At 39.2% G+C, this 23,823-nt stretch overlaps 1 long non-coding RNA gene across 2 annotated transcripts in view; it reads right to left on the reverse strand.

Moving 5' to 3' along the window:
- The window catches only part of LOC103886634, a 102,932-nt gene that overhangs the window by 56,214 nt on the left and 22,895 nt on the right, over nucleotides 1–23,823 (reverse strand). For both annotated transcript variants that reach the window (XR_004176133.1, XR_002524528.2), the window contains exons 3-4: nucleotides 17,774–17,902; nucleotides 2,221–2,425 (exon numbers count right to left, since the gene is read on the reverse strand). This is a non-coding gene — a long non-coding RNA (uncharacterized LOC103886634). The remainder of the gene's footprint in view (nucleotides 1–2,220; nucleotides 2,426–17,773; nucleotides 17,903–23,823) is intronic.

Consider the following 23,823-nt stretch of genomic DNA (forward strand, 5'->3'; position numbering starts at 1 on the left):
AGCAAACTATCACAAGAACAGAAAACCAAACACCGCATGTTCTCACTCATAGGTGGGAATTGAACAATGAGAACATGTGGACACAGGAAGGGGAACATCACACACTGGGGCCTGTTGTGGGGTTGGGGAAGGGGAGGGATAGCATTAGGAGATATACCTAATGTAAATGATGAGTTAACGGGTGCAGCACACACACCAACATGGCACATGTATACCTATGTAACAAACCTGCACGTTGTGCACATGTACCCTAGAACTTAAAGTATAATAAAGAAGAAAAATAAATAAATAAATTATGGTAGTCAACATCATTGTAATAAGTAGATAACCATGAAGGTGGCAGCTTTGACAAGGGTCACATTTTCTTGTCATCACTCCTTCACGTGCATACAACGTTATATAAGGAGTTAATGTTTTATAAAGCATTTAGCACCACAAACATTCAATAAATGGTTGCTATTATCATTGTATTATATAATAAGAGATAGTTTTAGCAGTGGTGACTATAATCTCTCCATTGAATCAAAAAGATCTGATAATAATGGATAGTCCTCAGCACACTATGTTTATGTGAATATGGTTTCTGGGTTGTTGGGGTTTTTTTTTTTTAATTATTATGGTTATGTAAATAAGGGAGCTAACTTTTCTCTTTGGCTAGAGGCATCCCCCTTACCTGTTCACTTGTTACTCTGTTGATGGTCATTGCTCTTCCCCAAAATTCTGTCATATCATTTAAATCTTTCTCCTATATATATAATTTGTTTATCTTTGTATTCCTAGCTTGTAGTCTTCTAAATTCTGTTTATTATGTTGCTTGAGTTACTTATTTGGAGATCATGCCATCAGATAAGATTGTATCACTTTTGACAAAAGCCACTACAAAGCCAATACAGGAGATGATGGCAGGTATAGTGTGATGTGGAGTAAGGCAGTGAGTAGATACTGTTGTGTTCTACCCAAATCCCCTCTTCAGGGTTGATTTACTCATTCTCCAGCTACTGGGGGATTTAACACCAGCAAACAATGCTAACACACTGCTAGACTTTTCCCTAGAAGTTTGGAAAATCAATGACTCACACTAAGTAGGAATTATAGAATTGCTATGTTATTGGGGGTGAAAAGAATTCAAAATATCAGAGTAAGAGGTATGTCAGAGTGGATATGCTATGTGAAGCCAGAAATCGTCCCAGACAGCTGTTTATGAAAAGACCCAGAGTACACTCCATTTACCAAAGTGATTGATATGAAATGCAGTAGATAAAGAAACACCTGGATCATTGAGAAGCTCAGTGGTATACAGGCCAGGGCTGATAGCGAGAGGTATTGCTAAAGCAGGGATTATTCCAGAATCCTGATAAAAGAGGCCAAGTGATGACACTTAACCATCAAAACCAAGGTGAGCACAATTATTATGATGAATGGCAAGACTGGAATGGCAACTAGGGCTCCTCAACCCTCAGAGAGACATGGAGATGGTTCCTGGAACACAGTGTTCATAGAGGCAAAAGAGGTGGGCAGACAATAAGGATATTGCTTAATTTATGCAAGTTTTTTTAAAAATCAAGGATGAATGTTTAGATGATCAGAAAGCTAAAGGCAACCACTCTAGTAAAGTCACAATTTATTGTCCAGACCTGAGCCAGTTCTCAAATTCAGAACCTATTGACTAAAGGAAACACCCGGTCCCTATGAGGATGAACACTACAACATCACATCAGATGTATTCCGTAGTAATTCTCCAGTCCTTTCCTAAAGGAATTGATGGCCCATTTACTTGGGTAACCATGTTTTGGAGAAAGGGGACTACTCAGAACTTTCCAGGATTATTAACGCAAGGTCTGAAATGACATTGATATCTGGGGAATCAAAGCACCACCATGGCTTGTTTTAGATTTTAGAGTGGGAACATAAAGGGGCAAGGTAATAAATGAGATTGTGGCATGGTTCTGGCTCAGGTTGGGTCCACTCAATCCAATGGGGTACTTCAACCCACCTAGTGATCATTTACTGGTCCCCAAATACTTAATTGGATCAGTCTTACTTTTTAGTCAGCAGCTTTTATATTGGTTCCTTACCTGTAGGGTAAGAGCTATTATAAGGGAGAATGCCATGCAAAAGCCTTGGGAACTGCCTCCCACCCCCCGCCAACACAGTACATTTAAAACAATATTATATCCTAGGAAGAAGGGCAAGATTTAAAGCATGCAAAGGTCATGGTACCTCTTGTATTGCCATTTAATTCACTGGCCCCTATGAAAACCAAATAGTGCGTGGTGGATGGAAGTAGAGTACTGCAGACATAACCAAGCAGTAGCCATAATTGCAGCTGCTATGCCAGATGCAGTATCTTTGTTAGTGCAGACAAACAGAGCCTCAGGCACTTGGTATGAGGCCATCGATCTGGGGAATGTATTCCTTTCCATTCCTATAAAAGAAAGATCATAATCAGTTCACATTCACACGAGACTGAGAACCATATACATCTACAGCCTTATGTTAACTCTTCCTCCCTGTGTAATAACATAGTCCAATCTAACTCAGATTGCATAGACCAGTAGTTCTTAACCAGGAAAAATTTTGCCCCACAGGGGACATTTGGTGGGGACATTTGGTAATGTCTGGAGACATTTTTGTTTGTCACCACTGGGAGAGGAAGGAGGTAGGGCTGCCGGCATCTAGCGAGTACAGGCTAGGGATGTTACTAAACATCTTAAAATCTTCGCAGTGTTTAAGACAATACTCCAACAAAAGAGCATAGACTCCCAAGGGATCTGGAACAAGCATATGCATGTAAGACAGATATAAAAACCCACTCCTATCATGCTTCAGGGACCCCAATGAGAACATCAAGTGGCCATGCAGCCAAAATTTCCCATCATAAGCTGGGTTATGTCAGATCTACAAAGTCATTAGGTTGAGAAGGCACAGAAAGAATACAAAATAAGATGGAAGTTGCTATAAACTGAATGTGTGCCCCCAAAATTCATAGGTTAAAGCGTAGTTCCCAATGTAACGGCATTTGGAGGTGGAGCTTTAGGGAGATAATTAGGTCATGACAATGGGCCCTCATGAATGAGATTAGTGTCCTTATAAGAAGAGATTAGAGAGCTAGCTAGGTCCTTTCACCATGTAAGGACACACTGAGGAGTTGGCAGTCTGCAGCCCAGAAGAGGGCCCTCGGCAGAACCCAGCCAAGCTGGCATCCTGATCTTGAACTTCCAGCCTCTGGAACTGTGGGAAATAGATGCTTGTTGCTTAAGTTGCCCTGTCTGTGGTATCCTGCTGCAGCAGGCTAAGTTGACTAAGACAAAAGTTGTACATTCAAGATTGGGCACAAGCAAGACAAGAGGACATAAATAAGCTGCATAAATAGGTGAGCCATACCCTCCCTGCTGTCCACCACTATTACACTGATGTCACTGACTCAGTTCTTAACTATTGCTGGGTGGAAACGGGTCACTTATGACTAACTGACAGAGGGGGGAAAGTGCCAAGCTTGGTTTATAAATGAGTTAGCTCAGTATGAGGGTAAAAGCCAAAATTCGACTACTGCACTATACCACCACTCAGGAGGAATCATGAAAGAAAGCAATGAGGTCAAATCCTCCAGTCAGTGTATTTTGTCATCCACTTCGTGTAAAAAGGGTAGGAGCCCAGGATAAGAACATACATAGACACATGCGCAGTAGATGATGGTCTGACTGGTTTTTCAGGGACCAGGGGTGAGGGCGGGGAGGATAGATTTGAGAATTAGAAACAAGGAAGTCAAAGGAAGAAGGATGTGTATGGAAACATGAGAGAGGCCACAATGTAAAGATCTTTATACCACATGTTTATTGTCACTAGAGAGCATTTACCATAGAAGAGGTACTAAGTAACAAACTATATAGTATAACTTAGCAAGCTGATGTCATCCACCCTCTGTCATTTCCCACACCAGTGTTACCATGGTTGAATAATGAAGTAGTTGTAACAGCAGAGATGTAAGCTATGCATGGGTCCAATAGCATAGGTTTCCACTTACCAAGGCTGATCTAGTTACTGCCACTCTGATTGTCCAACCTGGCAGCTACTGAGATCAATGCTATGCCCCTGTGATGGTTAATATTAAGTGTAACTTGATTGGATTGAGGGACGCAAAGTATTCTTTCCGGGTGTGTCTGTGAGGATGTTGCCAAAGGAGATTAACATTTGAGTCAGTAGACTGGGAGAGGCAGACCCACCTTAAATATGGGTGGGCACTATTCAATCAGCTGCCAGTCTGGCTAGAAAAAGCAGGCAGAAGAAGGTGGAATGAGAAGACTTGCTGAATCTTCCAACCTTCATCTTTCTCCCGTGCTGGATGCTTCCTGCCCCTCGAACATCAGACTGCAAGTTCTTTGGCTTTTGAACTCTTGGACCTACACCAGTGGTTTTCCAGGGACTCTTGGGCTTTCAGACAGAGACTGAAGGCTGCAACTGTTGGCTTCCCTACTTCTGAGGTTTGGGAACTTGGAATGAGCCACTACTGTCTTCCTTGCTCCTCAGCTTGCAGACAGCCTATCGTGGGACTTTACCCTGTGACTGTGTGAGTCAATTCTCCTTTATAAACTCCCTTCCATATATACATATATTCTATTAGTTCTGTTCCACTAGAGAATCCTGACAAATATGGCCTCCAATATGGCACCATATATTGAAACTAAATGTCCCATTGGTGGCAAGATGACTGCATAAGTACCTTTCTATTCTTGAAGAAGTAGAGATTGATCTTACATGGGATCAACACTAGGATTAGAATATGAGGTTATCTTTCCTGCCCCTATAGCCTAAGCCAGTAGTATTATCCAAGAACTTAGAGAATGCTTGATTCAACAACATGAGATGCCACAACACATTGCATCAAACCAATTGACCTACTTTATAGCAAAGACGTGGCAGTAGGCACATGACCATGGGTCCAACAGATCTATCATACACCACACTAACCAGAAGCACTGACCTTGCAGAGCAGTGTAATAAATAGCCTCTTAAATATGCAACTGAGGGTGTTCTGTTTTTATCTAAAGTGTAAAAAGTTGGAAAAAGGATCACTCCCACCTGAACGGTAATAAAAGTTCAGATAAAGCAAAAAATCATAACATTTTTTGAACCTATCAAAGAGGTAAAATCACAGAGCAACCAAGTAGCCTGAAATATCAGAAAAAAAAATCCTTTCTAAAGAGACAAAAACACAAATGTGGCTCACCTGTGGCAGAACACAAGCGGAAAAGAAGATACAAGAAGATAAGAAGAATTCAACCAAAATTTTTAACAAATTGTTAGACTAATTATACACTAGTGTGAGTGTGTAGAACCCCTGAGAGCTTCGGAGACAGAGTTCACACACTCTCACAGGCTCTTTGCCTTCAGCCTTCATTATGTGCACAAGCCAGGTTGAGGCCAGGGCAGGAGAACAGAGAAACTTTCCTTCAGTGGTATAGACTGAGAGGAAAGGAAGTGCTGCCACTGAAGGAAAGGCACAAAGCCCTGCTCCACCCTGGCTTCCCTATAGATCAAAATCTAAGCAGCTGGGGTAAGGGCAGCAAACACTGGCACACTGATGACAAATGTATAGACCCACTGTAGCTAAAGGAAGGGCAAAAAAACAAACTAATAAACCAATGAAGAAAAATACTCTACCTTTGGGGAAGAGGTAAGAAATATTCTTGGCCCAGATCTTCAGAGCTCTCCTGTCACTGGGCAAGAGGAAAGAAATGCTTTTCTGCATAAGACTTGCCACGTAACGAGGTAGAGTTCAGCTGTGATGGGAAAAAGGGGCAAGATCGTAGAGAAAACTCCATCTCCAAGACTCAAGAATACAGGGCCTGCCTAAGACTAGGAATGAATCAGGATACTAGAAAACCCCCAGCTCCTACCACCAAGTCAGCAAGCCCCAAGTAACATGCAGAAACAATGTATCACCACTGAGGAGGGACATAAGCACAGAGAGAGACCACCTATGAGGCACAAGTGCACAGAAAAAAACAAAAACTGAGAGTAAAACATGAACACTGGCAAAATCCTTCAGTAATTTAGGTCCCACCTTAAGCACAAGGTAACCCTAAAGAATCTGAAGCCAGTGGTGTACTGAAGTTAACTGTAGAGACAACCAAACCTAAACTCAGCTCAACTGCTGATTATATTTATTCAACTTCCCTACCCATATCCCCCTCACACATACTAATGACCTAGAGTTAAAAGAGGTTTGCCAGTTACCAGGCATACATACTGTTTATGCCAATCTTTGCTTTCCTAGCTATGATTTCCAACATTCAATCAAAAATTTCAAGACACACTAAAAAAGAGGGGGAGATATTAAAAATAAATAAATAAAACACTGCCAAGAGACAAAGCAATCAACTAAGCCAGACCCAGATGTTGAAACTATCAGACCATGATTAATATGTTAAAAGCTTCACTGAAAAAGCCAACAACATGCATGTGTCTAATTTCAGCAAGAGTTGGAATCTACAAATAAAAGTGAGAAATGGAAATATTAGAAATACAAAAACCTGGACTGGGCACTGGCTCATACCTCTAGTCCCAGCACTTTGGGAGGTCGAGGTAGGTGGATAGCTTGGGCCCAGGAATTTGAGAGCAGCCTGGGCAACATGGAAAAACCTTGTCTTTATAAAAAATACAAAAATTAGCCAGGTGTGGTAGCACACACCTGTGGTCCCAGCTACTTAGGAGGCTGAAGTAGGAGAATCACTTGAGCCCAGGAGGTCAGGGCTGCAGTGAGCTGTGATCCCACCATTGTACTTCAGCCCAGGTGACAGAGTGAGACATTGTCTCAAATTTCTTTAAGAAAGGAAAAGAAAAAGACATATAAAAACCCGGTATTAAGGATGAAGTATGTTTTCTACAGGCTCATCAACAGAAGCAACACAGCTAAGGGAAGAAACAGTGAACTTGAGGACAAGCCCATGAAAGGTACCCAAACTTAAACATCCAGAGGAGAAAATGTGAATATTACAGACGAGTAGCCAAGAGTTGTGGAACAATATCAAATAGTCTAATATACCAGGATAAAAAGAGGAATAGAATAAGCTAGAGAGGTATTTGAGAAGATAATGACAGACCCAGACATGGTGGCTCACACCTGTAATCCAAGCACTTTGGGAGTCCAAAGCAGGTGGATCGTTTGAGCTCAGGACTTGGAGACCAGCCTGGGCAACATGGTAAAACCCCATTTCTACAAAAAAAATACAAAATATTAGCTGGGTGTGGTGGCACACAACTGTAGTCCCAGCTACCCAGCAAGTTGAGGTGGGAGGACCGCCTGAGCCAGTGGTTGACAGTGTAGTGAACTGTGATTGCACCACTGCACTGCACTCCAGGCTGGGTGACAGAGTGAGACCCTGTCAAAAAAAAAAAAAAAAAAAAAAGACAAGACAAGATAACGGTAAAGAATTTTTCCAAAACAAAACAAAACAGCAAATCAGAGATCAAAGAAACACAAAAAAGGTGAATACTAAAAACAACCACAGTTGCACACACACACACACACACTTGCTTCAAGTGTCTCATATTCAAACTTCCAGAAACCAAAGATAAAGATAGAATCTTGAAGGCAAGAGAAAGCTAGATAAAAATGACACATGTCAAACTTAAGAAAAAAATATACATTGTAGCAAACTATTTGTCATAATAATACAACCCAGAAGACAATGAAGTGACATCTTTAAACTGCTAAAAAGGAAAAAAAATTTTAATCTATCTCCTCAGAATTCTATACCCAGTAAAAATATCTTTCTAACAAAAGCTGAGAGAATTCATTACCAGCAGACATGCACTACAAAAAGATTTGTTTCATGTCTTCAGTAATAAAGAATATGTATCAAAAAGAAATTTGTATTTACACAATAAAATTAAATCTCCAGAATAATTAAAATAAAGGTAAGTGTAAAAGATATTTATCTCATTTGTAATAGCTCTACAAGATAATTGACGGTCTAAATTTAAAATATTAGTAAAGAATTGAGAACTTATAATTAAGTATATAGTGTAATGGTCAATCTAGTCAAGTTAGGTGTCAGCTTGTTCTAGCTGTTCTGGCAGCCAATTGAATGGTGCCTACCTACATTGAGGGTGGGTCTGCCTCTCCCAGTCCACTGACTGAAATGTCAATCTTCTTTGAAAACACTCTCACAGACATACCCAAGAACAATGCTTCATCAGCCATCTAGGCAACCCTCAATCCAGTCAAGTTGACACCTAATTTGACTGTACTGACCATCACAGTATGTTCTCTGGCAATGACAAAATTAAACTAAAAATCAAAACCAAAAACACATCTGAAAAGTTATCCCAAATATTAGAAATCAGTGCACTTCTGAATACCATATAGGTTTAAAAAAGTCATAAGGGTAAATTTAAAAAATAATTTTAATTAAATGAAAATAAAAACAACATAAGAAAAATCAGGGAAATATGGTTAAAACAATGCATGAAAAGAAATACATAGCATTAAATGCTTTTATTATAAAAGAAAAATGTTCTCAAATCAATAATCTAGGCTTCTGCTTAAAAACTAAAAAAAAAAAAAGTATAAATTAAGCCCAAAATAAGCAGGAGAAAAGAAATAATAAAAATAAGAGCAGCTATCAATGAATTTGAGAACAGAAAAAAAATTAAAACACTGAAACAAAAAGCTAGTTCTTTGAATAGATTAATAAAATTGGCAGACTTCCAGCCAAATTGATTAAGACAAAAAAGAGAGAATATGCAAACTACTAGTATCATAAATGAAAGATGAACATTACTACAGTTCATACATCATTAAAAGAGCAAAAAGTGAATATTACAAATAAGTTCATGCTATATATTGAATGAACTAGATTAAATAAACAAATTCTTTAAAAGACACAAACTAACAAAGCTTACTCAAGAAGAAAAAATCTGAATATTTCTATTTCTATGAAAGAAAATAGATTTGTGGTATAAACTTTCCAATTAAAAAAAATTACAAGGCAGATAGCTTTACTGGACAAGTCTCTCAGACTTTTAAGGAAGAAAAAAGTCTCAAAAATACCAGTTCTACACAAATTCTTTAAAAAATAATAGAAGAAGAATGAACATTTTCTGGCTTATTAAGGCCAGCTCACCACCCTGATACCAAAACCAGACAAAGGCATTACAGCAAACCATTATCTTTCATAAACTTAGACACAAAAATCCTCACAAAATATTGGCAAATCAAATCTAGCAGTATATCTTTTTACATAATAGAGTATGACCAAATAGAATTCATTCCAGAAATGCAAGGTTAGTTTAACACATGAAAAATCAAACAATGCGGTAGGCATTGCAAGATAGCCGAATAGGAACAGCTCCAGGCTACAGCTCCCAGTGTGAGCAACGCAGAAGATGGGTGATTTCTGCATTTCCAACTGAGGTACCAGCTTCATCTCACTGGGGTGTGTCGGACAGTGGGTGCAGGACAGTGGGTACAGCCCACCGAGCGAGAGCCAAAGCAGGGGGAGGCATCACCTCACCCGGGAAGTGCAAGGGGTAAGGGAATTCCCTTTCCTAGCCAAGGGAAACCGTGACCACACAGCACCTGGAAAACCAGGTTACTCTCACCCTAATACTGTGCTTTTCCAAGGGTTTTAGCAAATGGCACACCAGGAGATTATATCCAACCCCTGGCTTAGAGGGTCCCACACCCACAGAGCCTCCCTCATTGGCAGCACAGCAGTCTGAGATCTAACTGCAAGGTGGCAGAGAGGCGGGGTGAAGGATGCCCACCATTGCTGAGGCTCAAATAGGGAAACAAAGCAGCAGGGAAGTTCGAACTCGGTGGAACCCACTGCAGCTCAAGGAGGCCTGCTTGCCTCTGTAGACTCCACCTCTGGGGGCAGGGAATAGCCAAACAAAAGGCAGCAGAAACCTCTGCAGATTTAAATGTCCCCATCTGACAGCTTTGAAGAGAGTAGTGGTTCTACCAGCATGGAGTTTGAGATCTGAGAATGGACAGACTGCCTCCTCAAGTGGGTCCCTGATCCCCAAGTAGCCTAACTGGGAGGCACATCCCAGCAGAGGTAGACTGACACCTCACACGGCCAGGTACCCCTCTGAGACAAAGCTTCCAGAGGAACGATTGGGCAGCAACATTTGTTGTTCAGCAATATTCACTCTTCTGCAGCCTCTGCTACTGATACCCAGGCAAACAGGGTCTGGAGTGGACCTCCAGCAAACTCCAACAGACCTGCAGTTGAGGGTCCTGACTGTTAGAAGGAAAACTAACAAACAGAAAGAACATCCACACCAAAATCCCACCTGTACATCACCATAATCAAAGACCAAAGGTAGATAAAACCACAAACATGGGGAAAAAAACAGAGCAGAAAAGCTGAAAATTCTAAAAACCCGAGTGCCTCTCCCCCTCCAAAGGAATGCAGCTCCTCGCCAGCAATGGAACAAAGCTGGATGGATAATGACTTTGATGAGGTGAGGGAAGAAGGCTTCAGACGATCAAACTTCTCCAAGCTAAAGGAGGAAGTTTGAACCCATTGCAAAGAAGCTAAAAACCTTGAAAAAAGATTAGATGAATGACTAACTAGAATAACCAATGTAGAAAAGTCATTAAATGACCAGATGGAGCTGAAAACCATGCCACGAGAACCACATGACAAATGCATAAGCTTCGGTAACTGATTCAATTAACTGGAAGAAAAGGTATCAGTGATTGAAGATCAAATGAATGAAATGAAGTGAGAAGAGAAGTTTAGAGAAAAAAGAGTAGAAAGAAATGAACAAAGCCTCCAAGAAATATGGGACTATGTGAAAAAACCAAATCTGATTGGTATACCTGAAAGTGACGGGGAGAATGGAACCAAGTTGGAAAACACTCTGCAGGATATTATCCAGGAGAACTTCCCCAACCTAGCAAGGCAGGCCAACATTCAAATTCAGGAAATACAGAGAACACCACAAAGATACTCCTCGAGAAGAGCAACTCCAAGACACATAATTGTCAGATTCACCAAAGTTGAAATGAAAGAAAAAATGTTGAGGGAAGCCAGAGAGAAAGGTCGGGTTACCCACAAAGGGAAGCCAATCAGACTAACAGCGGATTTCTCGGCAGAAACTCTACAAGCTAGAAGACAGTGGGGGCCAATAGTCAATGTTCTTAAAGAAAAGAATTTTCAACCCAGAATTTCATATCCAGCCAAACTAACTTTCATAAGTAAAGGAGAAATAAAATCCTTTACAGACAAGCAAATGCTGAGAGATTTTGTCACCACCAGGCCTGCCGTACAAGAGCTCCTGAAGGAAGCACTAAACATGGAAAGGAACAACCGGTACAAGACACTGCAAAAATATGCCAAAATGTAAAGACCATTGATGCTAGGAAGAAACTGCATCAACTAACAAGCAAAATAATCAGCTAACATCATAATGATAGCATCAAATTCACACATAACAAAATTAACCTTAAATGTAAATGGGCTAAATCCTCCAATTAAAAGACACAGACTGGCAAATCAGTTAAAGAGTCAAGACCCATCAGTGTGCTATTTTCAGGAGACCCATCTCACGTGCAGAGACACACATAGGCTCAAAATAAAGGGATGGAGGGAGATCTACCAAGCAAATGGAAAACAAAAAAGGCAGGGGTTGCAATCCTAGTCTCTGATAAAACAGACTTTAAACCAACAAAGATCAAAAAAAGACAAAGAAGAACATTACATAATGGTAAAGGGATCAATTCAACAAGAAGGGCTAACTATCCTAAATATATATGCACCCAATACAGGAGCACCCAGATTCATAAAGCAAGTCCTTAGAGACTTACAAAGAGACTTAGACTCCCACACAATAATAATGGGAGACTTTAACACCCCACTGTCAACATTAAACAGATCAACGAGACAGAAAGTTAACAAGGATATCCAGGAATTGAACTCAACTCTGCACCAAGCACACCTAATAGACATCTACAGAACTCTCCACCCAAGTCATATACATTCTTCTCAGCACCACATCACACTTATTCCAAAATTGACCACATAGTTAGAAGTAAAGCACTCCTCAGCAAATGTAAAAGAAAAGAAATTATAACAAATTGTCTCTCAGACCACAGTGCAATCAAATTAGAACTCAGGATTAAGAAACTCACTCAAAACTGCTCAACTACATGGAAACTGAACAATCTGCTCCTGAATCACTACTGGGTACATAACAAAATGAAAGCAGAAATAAAGATGTTCTTTGAAACCAATGAGAACAAAGACACAACATACCAGAATCTCTGGGACACATTTAAAGCAGTGTGTAGAGGGAAATTTATAGCACTAAATGCCCACAAGAGAAAGCAGGAAAGATCTAAAATTGACACCCTAACATCACAATTAAAAGAACTAGAGAAGCAAGAGCAAACACATTCAAAAGGTAGCAGAAGACAAGAAATAACTAAGATCAGAGCAGAACTAAAGGAGACAGAGACACAAAAAAACCTTCAAAAAAAAAAATCAATGAAACCAGGAGCTGGTTTTTTGAAAAGATCAACAAAATTGACAGACTGCTAGCAAGACTAATAAAGAAGAAAAGAGAGAAGAATCAAATAGATGCAATAAAAAATGATAAAGGCGATATCACCACCGACCCCACAGAAATACAAACTACCATCAGAGAATACTATAAACACCTCTATGTGAATAAACTAGAAAATCTAGAAGAAATGGATAAATCCCCGTACGCATACACTCTGCCAAGTGTAAACCAGCAAGAAGTTGAATCCCTGAATAGACCAATAACAGGCTCTGAAATTGAGGCAGTAATTAATAGCCTACCAACCAAAAGAAGTCCAGGACCAGATGGATTCACAGCCACATCTACCAGAGGTACAAGGAGGAGCTGGTACCATTCCTTCTGAAACTATTCCAATCAATTGAAAAAGAAGGAATCCTCCCTAATTCATTTTATGAGGCCAACATCATCCTGATACCAAAGCCTGGCAGAGACACAGCAAAAAAAGAGAATTTTACACCAATATCCCTGATGAACATTGATGCAAAAATCCTCAATAAAATACTGGCAAACTGAATCCAGCAGCACATCAAAAAGCTTATCCACTATGATCAAGTAGGCTACATCCCTGGGATGCAAGGCTGGTTCAACATATGCAAATCAATAAACATAATCCAGCATATAAACAGAACCAAAGACAAAAACCACATGATTATCTCAATAGATGCAGAAAAGGGCTTTGACAAAATTCAACTGCCCTTCATGCTACAAACTCTCAATAAATTCGGTATTGATGGAACGTATCTCAAAATAATAAGAGCTATTTATGACAAACCCACAGCCAATATCATACTGAATGGGCAAAAACTGGAAGCATTCCCTTTGAAAACTGGCACAAGACAATGATGCCCTCTCTCACCACTCCTATCCAATATAGTGTTGGAAGTTCTGGCTAGGGCAATCAGGCAGGAGAAAGAAATAAAGGGTATTCAATGAAAAGAGGAAGTCAAATTGTCCCTGTTTGTAGATTACATGATTGTATATTTAGAAAACCCCATCGTCCCAGCCCAAAATCTCCTTAAGCTGATAAGCAATTTCAGCAAAGTCACAGGATACAAAATCAATGTGCAAAAACACAAGCATTCTTATACACCAATAACAGACAAATAGAGAGCCAAATCATGAGTGAACTCCCATTCACAATTGCTTCAAAGAGAATAAAATACCTAGGAATCCAACTTACAAGGGATGTAAGGAAAAACTACTTTAAAGTTCACATGGAACCAAAAAAGAGCCCACATTGCCAAGTCAATCCGACGCCAAAAGAACAAAGCTTGAGGCATCATGTTACCTGACTTCAAACTATACTACAAGGCTACAGTAACCAAAACAGCATGGTACTGGTACCAAAACATTGTCAATATTCTAGTTGTGATGTTGTACTATAAGTTCATAAGGGCTTACCATTGGGAGAAAGTCGGTAACGAGTATATGGGACCTCTTTGTATTATTTCTTTCTTTTTGCCTTTTTTTTTTTTTTTTTTTTTTTTTTTTTTAGACAGAGTCTCCCTCTGTTGCCCAGGTTAGAGTGCGGTAGTGCAATCTCGGCTCACTGCAACCTCCAAACCTCCACCTCCCAGGTTCAAGTGATTCTTCCACCTCAGCCTCCCAAGTAGGTGGGACTACAGAAGCATGCCACCACACCTGGCAAATTTTTGTATTTTTAGTAGAGATGGGGTTTCACCATGTTGGCCAGGCTGGTTTTGAACTCCTGACCTCAAATGATCTGCCAGCCTCAGCTTCCCAAAGTACTGGGATTACTGGTGTGAGGCACCATGCCCAGCCTCTTTGTATTATTTCTTAAAACTGCATGTGAACCTACAGTTATCTCAACATTAAAAGTTTAATTTAAAAATACAAATGTATGTGTCTATGGAAAACATTAATGAACAGCTTTTTACAAATTGAGCTTGGGTTACTGAGGTTATTCCAGGTTATTGGTTAATAGGTCCAAAACACAGAATAAAGTAAAAAATAATATTAAAAATTAGACTTTTGCAAATGACAGTTTCATAGTTCCATTAGAATCTTCCTTCAATCATAGAAGTAGGCATGCTCTATAAAGTTTTAGAGGGGCTTTACGAATAGGAATAAACATTTGGATTTATCTAATGTACACTTTTCAAATTTTCTTATACTATCTGAAAAAAAAAATCCATAGCCTATACATTTGTCTTACACATCTTAATGAAGAAAACAAGTTTCTGAAATTGATGCCTGCTTCTGAAAAACCATCTAAACCAATAGAAATTGAATTAAATTGACACTGACAACAAGTTTTAAATTCAATCAGTAGAATTTTGAGACTACACATGGCATAATTTTTAAAGACTGATATTAGAGGAAGGGGAGAGACGGATAGACACAGACAGAGAGACAGAACAAAGAGAGACAGAAAGATATCTAATTGAAGAGAATTAGATTCTACACAGTTCATGAAAACTTTTCCTTAAGATCCACAACAAAGCAAGGATGCCCAGTCTCATCATTTCTATTCAACATACTCCCAGAAGTCCTAGCCAGAGCCATTAGGCAAGAAAAAGAAATAAAAAGCATCCAAATCAGAGAAGAAAGAGTTAAATTATCTGTTTGTAGATGACATGATCTCGTATGTATAAAACTCTAAAAGCCCCACAATAAAATCTGTTAGAACTAAGAAAGTAATTCAGTAATGTTACAGGATACAAAAATCGACATACAAAAATCAGTTGCATGTCTATACACTAAAAACAAACTATCCAAAAAGAACATTTAGGAAACCAATCCCATTTACAATAGCATCAAAAAGAATGAAGTATTTAGGAATAATCTTAACCAAGTTGAAAGACTTGTACATCAGAATCTGTGGAACATTGATGAAGAAAATTGAAACTAAGAAATAAATGGAATGACATCCTGCATTCTAAAAGCAATCTAAAAGTCCATAAATGGATGAATGAATAAAACTGTGGTGTGTGTGTGTGTGTGTGTGTGTGTGTCTATAATCATTTTCAATGTGTATACTGAAATAATGAAATATTATTCAGCCTTAATATTTATTGGGTCAGAGGGATTAATATTGTTAAAATGAATTTAAAAATAAAAGAATTAATATGGTTATAAAGTCTATACTATCCAAGTGATCTACAGATCCAATGCAAATCTTGTCAAAAAACTAAGGGCATTTTTTATAGAAATAAAAATAGTACACAAAACACTCTGAAGAGCCAAAGCAATTTTCAGCAAAAAGAACCAAATTGGAGATATATTTCCTGATTTCAAAACATATTACAAATCTACAGTAATTAAAACAGTGTGGTACTGGAATATAAACAGACATATAGATCAATAGAACAGAATAGAGAGCCCCAAAATATGCCTATACATATATGATCATATGGTATTTGACATGGGTGCCAATAACATGCAGGAAAAAAATAGTCTCTTCAATAATGTTATTGGAAGAACTGGATATCCACATGCAAAAGAGTACAATTGGGCTCTTAGCTTACACCATGCACAAAAATGGATTAAAAACAAATCTAAGACCTGAAATCATAAAATTCCTAGAAGAAAACATAGGAAATAAGCTTCTTGACAATGATCTGGGCAATGGCTTCTTGGATATGACACCAAAAGCAATAATAAACAAGTGGTATTGCATCAAACTAAAAAGCTTCTGCACAGCAAAGGAAACAATCAATGAAATGAAAAGGTAACCTACAATATGGCAAAAAATATTTGAAAACCATTTAAATAATAAAGAACTAATATCCAGAATATGTAAGGAATTTCTATAACTCAGTATCATAATAATAATAACCCAATTAAAAATGAATAAAGGACCTCAATAGATATTTCTCCAAAGAAGACATATAAATGGCCAATGGATATATAAAAAAGTCCAATATCACTAATCATCATGAAAATGCAAATCAAAGTCACAATGAGCTATCACCTCACACCTATTAGAATGGCTATTATCAAAAAGGCAAGAGATAACAAGAGTTGACAAAGATGTAGAGGAAAGGGTACACTGTTGGTGGGAATGTAAATTAGTGCACCCACTATGGAAAACAGTATGGAGATTCCTCAGAAAGTTAAAAATAGAACTACCCTATAGGATCCAGCAATCCCATTTCGGGATATATGTCCAAAGGAATTAAAATCAGAATTTTGAAGAGATATCTGCACTGCTGTGTTCATTACAGCATTATTCACAACAGTGAAAATATGGCAGCAATCTAAAAGTCCATTAATAAATGAATGGATAAAGAAATTGTGGCGTATATACACACAAACACACACAAAATGGAAATCTTAAAAAAGAAAAAAAAATCCTGCCATTTGCAACAATATGGATAAATCAGGAGGATACCATGCTAAGTGAAATAAGCTAGACACAATGGCAAATGCTGCATGATTCCACTTACATGAGAAATCTAAAACAGTCAAACTCATAGGAGCAGAACATAGAAGGGTGTATGTCAGGGGCTGGGGAAAAGGTGCTATGGGGAGGTATTGGTCAAAGGGTACAAAATTTCAGGTATGCAAGATGAGTAAGTTCTAGAGTTATACTGTACAGCCTACTGCCTATAGTTAACAATGCCATATTGTAGAGTTAAAAATTTGCTAAGAGGGTAGATCTTATGCCAAGTGTTCTTATCATAAACATATGTGCACACACACACACAAAGAAATGCATATCAAAAAGTACATAGGAGTGAAAAATACATTAAATTTTTATTTAAAATGCACCAACAAAAGAAAATAAAACTTCTAAAAAGATACATAAAGAGAAAATGACTAAATCTTCATATTTACTGAATGTACTTAATCTGTATATGGGATTTATTTTTCTAGTATCTCTATCCTAGTATATAATTGACAATATTCAATGCTCATAATAAAAATTTTTAAGTACAGAAAAATTCTGTACAATTCAAAGCTTCCTATGTACAAAGAGATAATACAATCGCTTATTATTGGTTTCTTAAAACATTTTCTTATTTTTATGTTATAATTTGTTCCACTAAGAATTTTTAAATGATTGGTTCAACCAGTATCAAAAAGTGTTAAGAGGCCAGGCAGGGTGGCTCACACCTGTAATTTCAGCACTTTGGGAGACCAAGTGGGGGCAGATCACCTGAGGTCAGGAGTTTGAGACCAGCCTGGCCAACATGGCGAAACTCCATCTCTAATAAAAATACAAAAATTAGCCAGGCATGGTGGTGCATACCTGTGGTCCCAGTTACTCAGGAGGCTGAGGCAGGAGAATTGCTTGAACCCAGGAGACAAAGATTGTGGTGAAGACTGTGGAAGACAAGATTGTGTCACTGCATTCCAGCCTGGGCAACAGAGTGAGATTCTGTCTCAAAAAAAAAAAAAAGTGTTAAGGTTTTATATGATAAAATTTAACAGATTATTGTAGGTTATAGAGAACACATCCATACAATGGACTATTATACAACAGCTAAAAATAATAAGTCAGTTCTTTGTGAATCAATTGTAAAGCTCTCTAACATATTTTATGTGAAAATAGCACAGCAAAGCAAAGAGTAATGTGCATGTTATATGTAAAAATAAAAATAAAATAATCGACCTGGTGCAGTGGCTCACACCTGCAATCCCTGGGCTTTGGGAGGCTGAGGAGGGCAGATCACCTGAGGTGAGAAGTTCGAGACCAGCCTGGCCAACATAGGGAAACCCTGTCCCTACTAAGAATACAAAAATTGGCAGGGCATGGTGGCGCATGCCTGTAGTCCCAGCTACTTGGGAGGCTAAGGAAGGAGAATTGTTTGAACCCAAGAGGCAGAGATTGCAGTGAGCTGAGATCACATCACTGCACTCCTGCCTGGGCAACAGAGGAAGACTCTGTCTCAAATAAAATAAAATAAAATAAAATAAAATAAAATAAAATAAAATAACCCATATACATACAGCACATCTCTGGAAGAACATACAAGAAACTGATAAAAGTAGATATTTCCTTAAAAGGCCTAGAGCAAAGGCAGAAGAGAGAGATATGCTTTTCACTGCATACCTTCTTGCAACTTAGAATTTTGTACAATGTGTATATACTACCTTGAATTTAAAAAATTTTTTTTTCTTTTTCTTGTTTTTTTTTTTTTGAGATGGAGTCTCGCTCTGTCGCCCAGGCTAGAGTGCAGTGGCCTGATCTCAGCTCACTGCAAGCTCCGCCTCCCGGGTTTACACCATTCTGCCTCAGCCTCCCGAGTAGCTGGGACTACTAGAGTCGCCCACCACTTCGCCCGGCTAGTTTTTTGTATTTTTTAGTAGAGACGGGGTTTCACCGTGTTAACCAGGATGGGTTCGATCTCCTGACCTCGTGATCTGCCCGTCTCGGCCTCCCAAAGTGCTGGGATTACAGGCTTGAACCACCGTGCCCGGCCGAATAAAAATTTTTAAATAAAGTTTAAAATAAAAAGGTAAACATGAAATAAATTGATTATATACATTATTCATTTAAAATTACTACCAGCGAACTGTAATGACCAGTAATTGGTATCAGCCATTAACTGGTTATTTCCGCCTTGGGCAAATTATATTATTGTTTTACCTCTTACTTGTGTGAAATGGGGATTCTAATGTTCATCTTTAAGGGTTAGTCAGTGGGTTAAATGTAGCACATAAAGGAGCCCCTAGAGAAGGCATGCAATAATAAACAGCTATTTTCCTCATTCCTCCTCTGATCTACACGACTGCAGCCCCAGGATGCTGAGGAACTAGAAGAATTACTCAACAGTTATGCTTTCATATGTGATTATGTTGCTGAAGGTCAAGAAAACATTAAGATTCCCAATGATATTTCCCATTTTTTTTCTACATCTCCCTTATAGCTAAGGCAAGCTGTAAAGCACTTCAATCTTATTTAAAGCTTCATAAAAATTCTTGAGTAGACATTTAATGACATTGTCTTAGTTTGGGTTCTGTCAAAAGCAAAGCCTGAGACAAAGTCTTGGGTACAGATGATCTACTGGGGAGGTGGTTCCAGAAAGCAGGCATTGGGGGGAGTCAGGAGAGTGAAAGAAGAGAGAAGGAAAAACAAAATAAAGATGTATTACCAAGGTCACCACTGTGAGCAAACAGGGGATTTGGTCTGGAACTCTTGAAAAGCATGCATAATGCCCCCCCAAAGAAGTGGTCACCCAAAGGACAGTGGGCTGGAGCATTTGTCCACTGGGTTCTGTCCTACATTGGTTGTGGGTTGACCTTGAAGGCATTAAGACTCCCACCCCGTTGGGCTGCACTTGCATGGGGATTGTGCAGGCTTTTGTGGCATTGAAGAAAGCCCTGGGGAAGAAAGCAGGAAGACACACAGCATACATGCGAAGTGTGGCATTGTCAGCACAAGGTGAGTCTGAACTTGTATGGAACTGTCCAGTGCAGCTACAGCTAAAAACAGAGGTGGGCTGAGGAGATATGACACCGGTGCCAGAGGCATTTGCTACATACATCACTCAGGAAAATTTTGGTCAAGTAACTGTTGCTAAAAGAACAAACATGACACAATTGTCATAACTTTCTTTCCTGTTTTCCTTCTCAAAGATGGCAGTAACAATTACATGTTTAAAGCTTATGGCATTTCTTCAATGATCCAAATGCTGCAAAAGAACTCATATGTGTTTCTTTGACAAGCCCAGGGAGCTGAGCGGGCATGATATTGACTGCTGTATGTTTATGACTTTCAACAGCTCTTATACCTATGCTCACTTTTTAAATTTTTTTTTTTTTTTTTTTTTTTTTTTTGAGACGGAGTCTGGCTCTGTAGCCCAGGCTAGAGTGCAGTGGCCGGATCTCAGCTCACTGCAAGCTCCGCCTCCCGGGTTCACGCCATTCTCCGGCCTCAGCCAAGTTCTGGGATACATGTGCAGAATGTGCAGGTTTGTTACATAGGTACACACGTGCCATGGTGGTTTGCTGCACCCATCAACCTGTCATCTATATTAGGTATTTCTCCTAATGCTATCCCTTCCCTAGCCCCACCACCCCCGATAGGCCCCAGTGTGTGATGTTCGCCTCTCTGTGTCTGTGTGTTCTCGTTGTTCAGCTCCCACTTATGAGTGAGAACATGCAGTGTTTGGTCTTCTGTTCTTGTGTTAGTTTGCTAAGAATGATGGATTCCAGCTTCATCCATGTCCCTGCAAAGGACATGAACTCATCATTTTTTATACTGCATAGTATTCCATGGTGTATATGTGCCACATTTTCTTTATCCAGTCTATCATTGATGGGCATTTGGATTGGTTCCAAGTCTTAGCCATTGTGAACATTGCTGCAATAAACATACATGTGCATGTGCTTTTATAGTAGAATGATTTGTAATCCTTTGGGTATATATCCAGTAATAGGATTACTGGGTCAAATGATATTTCTGGTTCTAGATCCTTGAGAAATCACCACACTGTCTTCCATAATGGTTGAACTAATTTACACTCCTACACTCTCACCAACAGTGTAAAAGCATTCCTATTTCTCCACATCCTCTCCAGCATCTGTTGTTTCCTGACTTTTTCATGATTGCTATTCTAACTGGCGTCAGATGGTATCTCATTGTGGTTGTGATTTGCATTTCTCTAATGACCAGTGATGATGAACTTTTTTTCACATGTTTGTTGGCCACATAAATGTCTTCTTTTAAGAAGGGTCTGTTCATATCCTTTGCCAACTTTTTGATGTGGTTGTTTGTTTTTTCTTGTGAATTTGTTTAAGTTCTTTGTAGATTCTGGATGTTAGCCCTTTGTCAGATGAGTAGATTGCAAAAATTTTCTACCATTCTGTAGGTTGCCTGTTCACTCTGATGATAGTTTCTTCTGCTGTGCAGAAGCTCTTTAGTTTAATTAGATCCCATTTGTCAATTTTGGCTTTTATTGCCATTGCTATTGGTGTTTTAGACATGAAGTCTTTGTCCATGCCTATGTCCTGAATGGTATTGCCTAGGTTTTCCTCTAGGGTTTTTATGATTTTAGGTCTTGTGCTTAAGTCTTTAATCCATCTTGAGTTAATTTTTGTATAAGATGTAAGGAAGGAGTCCAAATTCAGTTTTCTGCATAAGGCTAGCCAGCTTTCCCAACATCATTTATTAAATAGGGAATCCTGCCAGGTGTGGTGGCTCACGCCTATAATCCCAGCACTTTGGGAGGCTGAGGCTGGTGGGTCATGAGGTCAGGAGATTGAGACCATCTTGGCTAACATGGTGAAACCCCATCTCTACTAAAAATTCAAAAAAGTAGTCGGGCATAGTGGTGGGCGCCTGTAGTCCCGGCTACTCAGGAGGTTGAGTCAGGAGAACGGCGCGAATCTGAGATCATGCCACTGCACTCCAGCCTGGGCAACAGAGCGAGACTCTGTCTCAAAAAAAAAATATATAGGGAATCCTTTCCCCATTGCTTGTTTGTGTCAGGTTTGTCAAAGACCAGATGGTCGTAGATGTGTGGCGTTCTTTCTGAGGACTCTGTTCTGTTTCATTGGTCTATCTATCTGTTTTGGTACCAGTACTACGCTGTTTTGGTTACTGTAGCCTCACGATACAAAATCGATGTGCAAAAATCACAAGCATTTCTATACACCAATAATAGACAAACAGAAAGTCAAATTATGAGTGAACTCCCATTCACAATTCCTACAAAAAGAATGAAATATCTAGGAATACAATTTACAAGGGATGTGAAAGATCTCCTCAAGGAGAACTACAAACCACTGCTCAAGGAAATAGGAGAGAACACAAACAATTGGAAAAACGTTCCATGCTCATGGATAGGAAGACTCAAAATCATGAAAATGGCCATACTGCCCAAAGTGATTTATAGATTCAAGGCTATCCCCATCAAGCTACCATTCACTTTCTTCACAGAATTGGAAAAAACTACTGTAAATTTCATATGGAACCAAAAACGAGCCCGTTTAGCCAAGACAATCCTAAGCAAAAAGAACAAAGCTGGAGGCATCACATTACCTAACTTCAAACTACGCTCACTTTTCTAGAAAAAATGGGCTGAATATTCCTATTTCTATTTCTATTGGCTAACAAATGACATGTTTACCTGTTCTCCCTCCCCAAAATCTACAAATTACAGAATCAATATTTTTTTAAATCTATTGCATTGCTGAAAGCAGGGGAGATATACCACCTGCAGATTAAAACAAGGAGACATTTCCAGGGGATATAGAGCTAATGAGAAAAGGCTGACAGAGACAACATATTTAGGCTTCTCTACTATTTGACCTTGTTTACACTGCCACAGGAACAGTTCCAAATATGGTCTACCTGTCATGTGAATAGTATAGGCAACATTTGAATCCCAAGCAATGAGACACAGAAGCCTTATAGCATTAGCAAGTTTGAAAATGGGTTTATTCCAGCCACAATAGCTGTTCTTGGCAGAATGGTAACAGGTACCAAGACTTTGCAGCTCCCAAAACACATATTTTCAGAGCGTCATGTTAAGATGCCCTTTTAATGCAGCCTGTGATTGGACTCCCTGGTTCCCTCACTCCAGGCAGATGTCCCGACAGAGAGTATTGCCTGAGTACTAAAGGGCTGTCATAAAACAGATTTCATTTCTTCATCTTCCTATATTACAGGTAACCTAAATGTTTATTACAAGTCTGTTTTTGCATCATTCTTCTTTGTATCTTATCAGTAGGAAAATATTGGGAGAGCAAGGGTCAAGGAGAAGTAGGCATCTAAGGGTTGACTTTCAAGTATGTCATCAAGCATGAAGAGCTGACCCTTACATGCCATCTCTCTGACCCAACAAACAGAAGACCTGCAAAGATTAGAAGCATAGAAAGCCAACTGCAAAAGAAGAGCTTGAGCAGTAGGTAACACAACTAATCAACAGCCCAAACAAACAGACAGACAACCCTGTTCCTGGGTCTTCTGACTCCAAAATTTGCCCCCAGAATAGAGCCATGAGAACAGATTTTCTTAAATTGAGAATTCTGACAGGAGAGACTCCTGGATTAAGTGCCAGGTGCAGAAATAGAAGGGTCCCCAGGTCATTTAAAGGCTACAGTAGGGGACAAGGAACACTATTACAGCCATCCTAGCCAGGGGGCACTAGGCAGAAAAATGGCTTCCCAAAGGTATTCAGCCCTAATCCCCAGAAACTGTGACTCTTACTTTACATGGAAAAAGAGACTTTGCACATGTGATTAAGTGAAAGATCTTAAGGGTCCAATATAATCACAGGGGTCCTCGTGAAAGAGGAAGGTAGGAGAATCAGAATCCCAGAAGGTATGAAGCAGTGACTGCTGTTTGAAGAT

Source organism: Papio anubis, chromosome 1 (genome assembly GCF_008728515.1).
Source record: "Papio anubis isolate 15944 chromosome 1, Panubis1.0, whole genome shotgun sequence".
Classification (NCBI taxonomy): Eukaryota; Metazoa; Chordata; class Mammalia; order Primates; family Cercopithecidae; genus Papio; species Papio anubis.